General features: G+C 33.7%; 1 long non-coding RNA gene across 1 annotated transcript in view; it reads right to left on the reverse strand.

The window, feature by feature from the left end:
- Positions 1–9,744, reverse strand: part of LOC138686436 (uncharacterized) — a 92,562-nt gene extending 82,818 nt beyond the window's left edge. The window contains exon 1 of the long non-coding RNA XR_011325816.1: positions 9,323–9,744. This is a non-coding gene — a long non-coding RNA (uncharacterized lncRNA). The remainder of the gene's footprint in view (positions 1–9,322) is intronic.
- Between the last annotated feature and the right edge of the window lie 316 nt (positions 9,745–10,060).

A 10,060-nucleotide genomic window follows, 5' to 3' on the forward strand; every position in this document is an offset into this window, starting at 1 on the left:
CCCCATTTTCTCCCCCATCCCACTGGGTGGGGTGGGGGGGGGGAGCAGTGAGTGAGCGGCTGCATGGTGCTTAGTTCTGGCTGGGGTTAAACCACAACAGTCATTAAAACAAGCTTTGTTGCAATCTTATCATGCCAACATTATAGACTAAATATGATGCTTTTTTACAATATTACAGACATATAAAATGATAGTTGTGATATCAAGCACAATCTATTTCACCTTGAAGAAAAACCACTGTCGAGAAAGGGACAATTTAAGAGAAACTTGCTTTAGCTTCAGTCATCCGCCAGTAGTTAAGAGAGGTACACAGTAAAACATTACCATCTCCACAGAAATACAGGACTGTACCAACTACTATCTTACATTTGCCTGAGGAACTCCTCATTAGAAACTCTTTCTCTTCATTGGACTTTCAGCTAGGATTTTGGGGTTTGTTGCTAAAAGAAAAGTTAATATACTTTATATATCATAATTGTATTTCAAGAATATCCTCATTCTTAAATGTACCTATTTATTTCACCTACTTAGGTCAATGACATAGAAAGTTTAAACTCGGCATGATTAACAAGAAAAAAATAAACTGAGAACAAAGTACAATCACAATCAACATTGTCTTACAGCCACTGTAACTAAATTTATAACTATTTTGTAAATTAGAATTAATTAGAATTATACAAAGAAACACCAAAGATTGGAAGATGCTGCAGAAAATACTTTTTTAAAGACATACAGAATACTGATCATTTCATGGCAGGATAATAATAGCACCTATAAAATAATTAAATATACTAGTATCTACTAAATTTGAAATACTGTATCTGCCTAAACCATGATCTTTTCCAACCATATTGACACATGGAGAGGGAGAAAAAAATAAATCAAGAACAGGACAAAATTAGGCACAGTTTGGAGACAATTCCATCACAAATATTTTAATGACATTTTATTGAATGTGTAGCAAAAACCCTAGTCATCACACATGAAACTGAAAAATATAGCTTCCTGAGTAAAGCAGAATGCATGACATTTCTGCAATGGCCTTCTGAAACAGCTCATTCAAGTCATCCAAATAAGAACAGCCTGCTGTGACCTTAGTGACTGAAATATAGTTCGCAACTATATTTCATCAATAATCATTTCAAAGACTAAAACCTAGTTCATAGTATCTGTTTATGCCATAGGTCCCATTTTCTACCGCAACCCAAACTCACCAAAATACTAGCTAATTAATTGGACCATGAAGCCTTGAAAAACATTTTTAGATGTCAATCATCAGTATGCATTTGTAAAAACAGCTTGTAGGAAAGCTCCCACAAAGACTGCCACGCTATGCAGATCACATTAAATAATTTCTTGTTTAAGCTACAAATCTAATGCTTAAATTACCTATAAATCATTAGCCTGAATAATCTCAGGGGAATTGTAATTACAGATACAAAGTCTTTCATCTCAATTAGACTGAATATAGAAACAGTAAGTAGTGAATAACTTTCCATAAACAAAAATCTGCTTCCATTAAAGAGATCAAGATTTGTTATTGTAACTCACACATTGGGGCAAAGAAATAATTACAAAATGAAGATTCATCTAATTAGGATTCAGCAGCACTCAAAGTTTGAATGTTTAACTCCTACGGGGTCTGCAGGGCATAGTGTCTCTTGCCCCCTCTACAATAATGGAATCAGAAATGGATCTGAATGTCTCCATAATCATAAGCTGGTATAGATTTCACTGAAGAAAATTTAAGTAGTTAAGAAATCGGCATGTACTTTGAGAAGAGGAACCAGCTGTCATCTGTTTTCAGGGCTGCACCGGCATACAACCACTTTCTCATTACACAGCCCTCATCCTTACTGATAAACCCACTCATGATTTTAACCACGTAACATCCCACTAGAGCTGTAAAGGAATATTGAGTCACCTTCATTGCACAGATAATGGAACTAACTACTTCCCAGAATAATCTCATATGTGCTGCAAAGTGAGACTAAAATAAAAATCAGAGGATCATTCCCCTTGCAATGGCAAATCAATAAAGTTTTCTGAACAAATGGTTTAGTACAAGTAGTACCTAACTCACTTAGAAAGAGATTGGAAACACTGAGGTCCTCTGCATGAATGTGCATTCTATAGGGGGCTCTGTAAAATTTTGAAAAAAAGACTTATCGTTGCCTTGAAAAAAATATTTAACATGAGATACTCTTCCCATTTTTACTGTAAAAAGCCAAGAGTCTTCATCTGCAGGTACCACAATGTTCTATTTGCATTAACATGCCCCCAGCGAAGTAGAAAAATGTCTAACCAATAATGGACAAGAGAGTTGCTAATGGATGAATGATGTTTATTAAACCCAGTATGAAGGTGCTGTAATACCTAGTTACAAGGAAGGAAAACAGTAACCAACACCTTTTCCTTCCATTTCCACTTTTCTGTTTTGAAAATAACCTCCCCATTTGCAAACCCACTCTTCTGCTTTATGATTATGACACTTTATCCAGCAGCTTGTTGTGCTTAAAACAAAAGTCAGAAGACAAAAAGCATTTGTCATTCGGCAGTTTCTAATGAAGAAGCCTCTGTAATATGGGTTTCCCTTAGCTGTAGCTACAGAAAGACATATAAGAAGTTGTCTATGAAATACATAAAAAGAGATTTTCTCTCTTAATCCCAAAATTATTTCCAGCCTTTCTATTACCTTGCATGCAGTCCGACTCGATGGAAAGTAATGACTCACGATAAAGCAATGAAGCCCCAATGATGGATTTTTCAAAAGAAATACCAAATCTTTTCCAACTCCTTCTTAACCGTGAAGTACAAGCAGAAGAAGGTATTTCATCAGTGTCCTGTTAGCAAAGGTATTTTCCATGTAGTCTGGATGGATTTACCCAGGATAAGACCCCACTGAGAATACCGTATCAGGTTCAAGCACCCTTTGATCAACTGGAGCAAGTTTTACTTGGCCTAGATTACTTCCTGAAGTACTTTCCAACCTGAATTTTCCTATGATTCTATTATTTTAACAACTTTAATCTGAAGGCATAAAGGTTTTACAGCTACAGTAACACACTCCTGGCTTTCTATATTCAATTGCTTGTACAAATACATATGAGGAAACCAAAACCACTCTTTCTCTACCCTATGTTGCACCAAATTCAGTAAGTTCAAAAACATGTTCCATGTGAATTTCGGTCATTTTGAACTCTCTTTGCATTCTAAATGCCAAAGAAAATAAAATATAGTGAAAACTCCCTAAAATTCAGATTATAACTTAAAATGCTTTGACAATTTAATTTCATTGCAACAAAATTAAAAAAAAAAACATTTATAATCACATACTTGACGTGAGAGCTTTCAGATATACAAGTTTAAGTGAAACTGCATTTGCCAATGGAAAACTGTTCCCTCAACTCTTTTGATCATCTCTAGTTATACTCACCCAATGAAGCCACACAGTTAGGCCACAATTCCAGGAAAGTACTAAAGTAAGTGTTTAACGCATTTTCTGAATTAATGCTTTATACCATACACAATCACTCTGACTTCAGAGTGACTCACATCAGAATTGTACTTTTAGTTACAATTAACACTGTGAAAGCGTGACTGAGCCTAAAGCTTTTTCTCATTCTTCCAGCATCATCTCAAGCTTTCCCTATCCATTTTCCACACACCAAAGGGATTCTGGATGGTAAATAATGTTTTTGCTCACCAGAAAGCCAGTACTAAAGTTTTCCAAACTTTTGATCTCATGTATTATGTTGAAGAACTTTAAAACATGTTCGCTTCAAAGATGGCCAAAAATATTGCATGCTCTACAATAATAAAATGTCCTGGTTTTCTCCTGTAGCTGTTGTCTTATACGAGTTATCTTTCATAACTCAGAGTGACACATAAACTATGAATGCTTTCTGAATTACCAGAAGCATTTGCATATATGTAATTGGTGTTTCCCAAAAGCAATTTCCTATTTCAGGAAATGGCTCTGACATTTGGAAGGAAATTCAGTTAAACTCTAGAACTGGACAAAAATAAATTAAATTCTATTCACATGTACATTATCTTTTAGTAGGTTCAACAACATCTTCTATAACTGATATTTAATTAAATTATCATCAATGACCTTACTGACTGCTTTCTATCCTTAAAGTTTTTCTGTTTGCTTGCATTTTAATGCAGGATTTTTTTCTCCCCAAAACTACAGCTCCAGGCTCTAGCCTGCAGTTAGTCAGGTAATATTTTCTCTTTTCTGGCCTTTTAAAAAAAAAACAAAAAAACCAAAAAAAAAACCACCAAAAAACCAAAACAAACCTCTTTCTAATGTCTGTGCATTATAACTTTTAGCCAAGAGTATTGTCAAGTTGACATACAAAATTTCCTTCAGCCTTTCAAGAGCTTTGAACATTTTTCCATTACAATAGCCTCACGTCATGGCTTTGTGGAAAAAAAATTGTTATTAGTTCAAACAATTAATGTCTCCGTATAACCATTTGCTTCTAGTAATCATCTATATTTGATGCATTAAAGATATGATTTAATTTTGGTACTAAATAGAAAGATGTAATGATTTGATTTTTAGTATTATATGATGTACGTATTTCTACTCCATTGCAGATTTAAAAATTATTAACAAATGTAACTTGATAAGATGCAAGGCATGGGGACACAAAACTATCACAAGTACTGCTGCTATGTCACATTCATTTTCCATTCTGTAGTGAGTGAGCTTTAAATAATCCTCAATCTACTTCACTCAGAAAATAATAAAGAGAGGAAAATTACTCTCTATGAAGTGTTTGAGCTCAAATGGGAAGAAAAATGTATACCAATGATAGCATTATTTTTTCTAAAATTAAGCTTTGAGCAATCAAAACTGAAGCTTTTTAAGTACCACTATAAAGTATGATACTGCATGTAAAATGGGTATTCCTATAGATTTCCATGTCCTTAGAACATAGTCAGCTGCTGGCGTCACAGAACAGCCTGGATTTGAACAAACCTTCGCAGTTTTGTCACTCGCAAAGGGCACTGGTGACTGCTTCAGTTTCTTGAGGCTGAGTTTGACTGCCAGGGTTGTTTATAACACAGAATCCAGGAAAGTGAGCTAGGTTCTCAAGATCAAAGGATGACCTTCCTTGGCTCCCACACTTTCTCAAAGAAAAAAAAATCATCTCCCCCAAAAGACCATGAGCAGGAGCCTCATTTAAAATGTTCTGACTTGTACCCTGCAGAAGTCTGTTTGTCTCAATGAGTTCTCATGAAAAGCACCTTATGGGTTGTCCTGATTTTATTTTGGGGCATAAAGACTACTACCTAAAGTTTTATGGTGTAGTAATCCCTGCACCACTTTTACAGAACAACATGGCAGATTTTGCAAAGCTTTGTGGTACAGATTTCTTCATTTAAAAAAAAAAAAAAAAGAACAAAAAAACCCACAAGAAATGTATGAAATTCCTAGACATTTAGTCAAAATCTCCAACTGAACAAAAATTTTAGAAAAGAAAAATCTATGTAGAAAAATATAAATTTGGACAGATCACCATAAAGCAAGGTGTATAAATAATTTCATAGTACGTAAAACTCTTATTCTCCACTTTATCCCCCTAAGTGTTCACATTAGAGACCTTCTGACTTCTCTAATCACTCTTGAAATGGTAACCAATGGAAATAAGAAGATACTATTCAGGCTGGTCTTGTACTAGGTTGGATTAACTTGGTTAGGGAAAGTCAGTTTGTTAGCATCCTTGTGGCATATTCCAAGGTAACACTCTTTTAAAGACAACCAAAGTACCCCTAACTTTCTTCTTTTCAGTGACTACTAGTTACAAGTTTCCTTTCAAATTTGACTGAGGGCAGAAGGCTGACCAATTAGTTTACTAATGCTGACAGCTGCCCACATACACAGTCATTTTTTATGGCTTTTATGATGAGATCTGGGACACATAGAATATGAAAACTTAGTAAATAAATGGAATCAAAGTAGTAAGGTAATGAAGAACTAGCTGCACAAGCTAAAGCTACAATAAAAGCTTCTAGCAGGAAAAATTAATTACTCAGTAAGTCTTGCTGGGTCTATTCTAGGATAATTTCAGTAGGATAACTTTACATATTCATGAATTTAAAAAAATACAATCCGCAACAAAGAGACTGGAAAAATTGAATCATCTTTCCTTATTGGTGTCTCACAGTCGGTTATATATAAACCTGATGAAATCTATGCTGCAGTGTGAGCCTGCTTTACCAAAATGACTTGCAGGTGTGAAAAAAAAGTTTCAAACACTCAACGATTTTACATGTTTTTTTAAGCAAAAGACACCAAGAGACATAAAACGTATGCCAGATCAGCAACCATATTTTTTTTTTTAAATTTAATTTCCATAAGGTTCCATTAAGTATCTCTCCCAATTTTATTCTCTTCTTCCCAAAACTCCAAACTAATAATTTTAAAAGACTTTGGTAAACTGCAAAACATTAGTAACTACCTAACACAAGAAAGATTAAGAACATAGCAGTCAATAACAACATAAAAGTAAGCTCTTTGCAAAAAGACCCATTTCAATTTCTGATACTTAAAGAATCATGACAATCTTTCCCTAACAACAGAGCACCAAATATTAAAGAAATGAGTCATTACAAAAGCAAATAATATTTTACTTTTTAAAAAGAGAAAGTATTATGAATGGCCTAAATTACAGCTAAGTAAATAATCTGCAAAGAAAAATTAATATAGTTTTCAGCTTTTATAAAACCTCAGTGAACTGATCACTGACTGATTTTAGTATTCTCAAAGACGATTATTCTTCAAGATATTTAGAAAACTTGTTATAATTGTTGTAATTCTGAATTGTTCAGAAGCATTAAAAAAAACCCATGGTGCATTACTTAGTCTGAATTGGTCAGAGAAACTATACAGAATTCCATAAGTTCTGGAATTCCATAAATGAATTAATGTGCAAATACATCTATCACTAATACTTAAAAATTTCCATTTATGTTTCATTGTTTACAAATAATTGTGCTTATTTCCTTGGAATTCAATTTCCACTACTATTTGTGCAAGCTAAACTCATCTGTTCAAAGATTCATATAACCTCCCTCATCATATTGCTAATGCATTCCACTACTGACTGATAACATGTCTTTCTACTACATTCTGATTCTCCATAGAGCAGATTGTCAATGAAGAGCATTAGAATAAAGTAGGCACACTCATTTTCTTATCATTGGTGATAAGCTGGGATTTAAACAAGTAATTATACAAGTTTACAGTTGTAATTCCAATGACTCCACTGGAATTTTTTCTCTTTCCAACTGGTATTTGGGAAAAGACAACTAAGCCTTTACTTATAAAGTTTATAACTTTATAGTGTGGGTCAAAATGCGATTTTACAAAAATTTTAAGTTCCCATTTACTTTCACTTTTCCTTTTTAGATGAAGATAAGGACATAACTAGCTTTGCCAAAGTCCATATTAATCTTGAGCCCTCTGTTACGAGGGCAAATCCTTTTATTTCATTCTCTCCTGAGAGCTCCAAGTCTATTGCATCAAGGAACTACATTTTATGACAGAAGCAATCAATTCACTAACTTTAAATTGTTATTTCCCCACAAAACAAGAACCACAGACAGCTTATATGCTGTCATATTCCCCTGTGAAAACAAACATTTAAGATTAAAAACAGAGATTGAGTATCCAAATGTTCTGTAAATTTCCTGATAAGGTTTCCTCACTCTATTCAAATTATTTATTCTGATGAGTTACAAGGCCAGCTAAAATCATACCCAGTCACACCAACAATGTATAAAAACAAAGATTTAGGAAAACATGCATAGGATACATAGACAGAGTCAACTCAAGGGCACATACATGTAAACTGGAGAGAAAAAGAGGAAAAAAAAGTCTTATACATTCCTGATGCTAATATTTAGGAAAGCTACAATATCCTATAGCCTTCAGAGAAAAATGTCTTCTTAGCCTCTCAGGTGTTTAGCCACATAAACAGAGCTTGAAAATTCCTGTGACCTACAAGGAAATCTCAGCTAAATAAAAGGCAACGACAGCGCTCCTTCAAAAAGATTCATACACGTCTACAATAGGAAGGTAAAGCACTTTTGATAAATATATTTTCCTATGTAGAAACCTTATGATTTTTAATTTTTATCTGTATAAAGTATTTAGAACAAGACTCTAAAAGCTTTAAACATCATTATAATAAGAGAATTAATATGACTATGCATTATTGAGTTGCTAGAGACTTCCCAAATCAAAACTTCCTTTGATCTTTATTAGGAGATAGAAGCATTAAAATCTGACATTTTTGTTATGCATGTTTCTATTTACATACTTAGTTTTTTCATTATATTTATATTAAAACACCACATGAAATGTGAAGAAAGTATTCCCATGTAAGCTCAGAAAACATCCATGGTTAAGGCAGATTCACACCATGTTCTTTGAAAGCTTTCTTAATAGTTACAGGGTATTTGAGTCTGACTTAATATAACACTTTTCACACCCGAAGTTCTGTTTCTGTCCAGAGTTCGGTATAGTGTTAATTAGAAATCAGAACCTGACTGTAACATTGCCATACTTCTTGAGATGGCCTTTATTTTGGCCCTTTTTTACACAGAACTGCAAGTCTCAGACAACCTTATGCTATTATCTCTTCCTAGTTGCAGAAACTTGTTTCACACTAGGCAGACGCTTGTCAAAGAATTGGACACTGCTGCATAAACTGTTGAAAAATTAGTTTACTAAGAATGTATACAAAAGGTTGTATTAACAAGAATAGGTCAAACACAACCAGTTTAAACCTATAAAAACTAATATAGTTATGCATTGTATAGCAGATCTACAAATTTTTTTTCTTTTAGAATGGACATATTTTTCTCCTCTGCTCTGTCACTGGTTTTCCTTGGTCTGCTGGATCAAGGCAGTATACCAGAGCATCTACTAGCCCCAAGTTTAGTGGATATTCCAGATTTCTTCATTTGCACTTTTCACATTACATTAGGCAGGCCTCAACATTGTGAAACTGCTCCAAAATATTTAAAATGTTGCCTCTGATAAGTTATAAAGATTTACTATTGCTGTAAAAACAGATGGTACGTGTGCCATTCCAGATAAACCATTTTGGAGTCATCTTTAGATGCTTTTCATACTTCAGTAAAAATTAGCACCCACAGTTCAACATTTGCCTGGCATTTAACCTAAGCTTGCCTGAAATAATGATCTAATGTCCACAGTTTAAAAAAATAATAAATTATACAGTGATAAACTGGAAAGAACTAGAGAAAGATTATAGGATTGAAAACACCTGTTACCTACCCTGTATTAGCAACTATGTGGTATAATATTGCTGGGGGTCCATCAGTTTATCTTAGGAAAGGTATAAAATTACTTCCTCACACCCTATTCTTAATAACTACAAAAGGAATACAAATAAAACAATGTTATCAGACAGAGGTAGATCAAGAAAAATTGGGGAAAAAAAATCAATCTAAAAATGAAATAAAAGGTTTTAATGGGAAAAAAAAACCCCGTGAAGAAAAGCAGTAAAAAAGGGGGTTCCTTAGCACTTCATCTTTAAGAAAAAATTCTATCAGTGAAAAAACCCACACTGTTCTTTGGAAAGCCAAGCCATATTACCATTACTATGTAGATCAGACAGAAACCCAGAAAGGACACTTATACTGTAAGAGAACACTCTTACTCTACAAGATATCATTTACTTACCTGTCCCAAGAGAAGTTGCAGGTCTGGGTCCTGCAAGTTAACTCCTTTCAGAAAGATAGAATTCATATTTCCTTACACTTTCCTATTAACTTGGTTTCTATACTTTATCACATATGAATCACTGAAATATTAAAGTCTATTTATAACTGTTGTATCAGCTATAAATTATTAAACAACGAAAAGCCCATCCAAGGTAACATGAGAGAAACCCTTTTTAATTTACTATGGGTTCCCTTGCAAAACACTTGTATTTTCAGAGTTTATTTTAATGAGAAGTTCTTTGAAATAATATTTCAAAAAGCAATTTTTTATTAATGACTATCATACATT

Source organism: Haliaeetus albicilla, chromosome 8 (assembly GCF_947461875.1).
Source record: "Haliaeetus albicilla chromosome 8, bHalAlb1.1, whole genome shotgun sequence".
Taxonomy (NCBI): Eukaryota; Metazoa; Chordata; class Aves; order Accipitriformes; family Accipitridae; genus Haliaeetus; species Haliaeetus albicilla.